The 1,879-nt window shown below is 36.9% G+C and overlaps 1 non-coding gene across 1 annotated transcript; it reads right to left on the bottom strand.

Moving 5' to 3' along the window:
• Positions 1-819: 819 nt before the first annotated feature.
• Positions 820-893, bottom strand: TRNAG-GCC (transfer RNA glycine (anticodon GCC)). The gene has a single exon. It is a non-coding gene; the product is annotated as a tRNA-Gly (tRNA).
• Between the last annotated feature and the right edge of the window lie 986 nt (positions 894-1,879).

Raw genomic sequence — 1,879 nt, 5'->3', positions numbered from 1 at the left:
CCTCTCCCACAGAGTCCAAAAGACTGTTCTATACATCTGTGTCTCTTTTGATGTTTCGCATACAGAGTTATCATTACCATCTTTCTAAATTCCATATATATGCGTTAGTATACTGTATTGGTGTTTTTCTTTCTGGCTTACTTCACTCTGTATAACAATACTGACTTTTAGAAACTGGGTTCTCTTTTTTAAAAATAAGACCTATCTATCCATCCAACCATCCATCATCTATCAATCACCTATCTATGGTTCTATCTATTTATATTTTATATACTTTCCTACTTACCAACCTACCCTCCTGTCAATTCATCCATGAATCTTACTGAAATATTTTAACTGGCTTCTTTTTAGATTTCTTTCCCCACTGTCCATAATTGTGCTTGGTTTTCTTATTAATGCATCCTTTTCAAGCCTTTCACACTGTTTCATTTCTTTTATATTTTACACTTTCTACAGGCTTATCATTTTAAACTTCTCTTTTCTCCGACTTCCTTTTGATCTTGCCTCTTCTTTTTGTCCTTCTTTAAAAGCTTTTTTCTGTCCCTTCTAGCTCTGCTTCATTCATTGTCCTTTTCTCTTTGTCTTTCTTCCTCTATTTTTATCTCTCCCTTCTGTCATCCCTTTTCTCTCCTCTTTCCTTCTGTTCCTTCCCTATTTCCCTCTTTCCACTCTTCTTCCATTCTTTTTCCATTGTTTCCTATTTTTAAATGTTTTTCTTTTCATCACTATTTCTCTTTAAAGTTAAATTAATTTTATTATTATTATTATTAAAATATTTGTGTATTTGGTTAGGTCTTAGTTATGGTATGTGGAATCTAGTTCCCTGACCAGGGATCAAACCCAGGCCCCCTGCCATTGGCAGTGCAGAGTCTTCACCATTGGACCATCAGGGAGTCCCTCTTCTTCCTTCTTAAGCTTTTATACTGGCTTCTTTTGAAAGTTCTCTTTCTCCCCGCCCCCAGAACCCCCATTCTTCTCTCCTTTCTTTACACTGTCTTAACTGGATTGTCCTTTTAAAGTTCTACCTACCTAGAGGGATGGAACCCAGGCCCCCTGCATTGGGAGCTCAGAGTCTTAGCCACTGGACCACTAGGGAAGCCCCTCCTCTCTCTTTCCTTCCTGTCCCTCCTCCCTTTCCTCGTGTCTTATTTCTTCCTCCTACCTCCTTTCATCATCCACGCTACCACCCTTCCCCCCTTTTGTCCTCCTTCATTTGTTTTCCCTCCTTCCCCTTTCCTTCCTCCCCACTCCCTTCTTCTATTACTACTCTTAAAACTTTTTTCTTTCCTTTCCTTTCTCTTTCTTTATACATTCTTGTCCTTACAACTGCCTTCTCCTATAAAAACTTTTTTCTACCTAAATTTCCTACCTATCTAGCTGGCTATCTACATAGGTATCAGTCATTTAGCTTTATGTTACGTTTATTGCCTTCTACTTTTAACTATTCACACCTCACACAGTTGTACTTGGTTTTCCTACTGATCCTCTGTCACACTCTTACATCCCTTCTCCTTCTGTATGCCATTCTTTCCCCTGACTCATCCTTTACAGAATTTGATTCTTCCTTTCTTCTTCTACTGTCTTCTTTGAAAAAAACTTTTTCTTCTCTCATTTTCTGTATTATTTGTCCTGTCTTACTACTACTGGTTTCTCCTTTATGAATATCTGTCAACCTGTCATCTGATTGTCATCAATGTATCAGTATTTTACCATTTTAAACTGATTTCTTTCAGATCTCTTTCTCTCCATGCCTTCAATTATACTTAATTTTATCAATATATCTTTTTCATCTCCTCAGCATCTCTCACTCACATTTTGTTTTTTATTTCATATTTTTTCCTAGCCTCATCCCTTTTAAAAAGATTTTATGTATTGGAAT

Source organism: Ovis canadensis, chromosome X, assembly GCF_042477335.2.
Source record: "Ovis canadensis isolate MfBH-ARS-UI-01 breed Bighorn chromosome X, ARS-UI_OviCan_v2, whole genome shotgun sequence".
Taxonomy (NCBI): Eukaryota; Metazoa; Chordata; class Mammalia; order Artiodactyla; family Bovidae; genus Ovis; species Ovis canadensis.
This window is presented reverse-complemented; position numbering and strand designations above follow the sequence as displayed.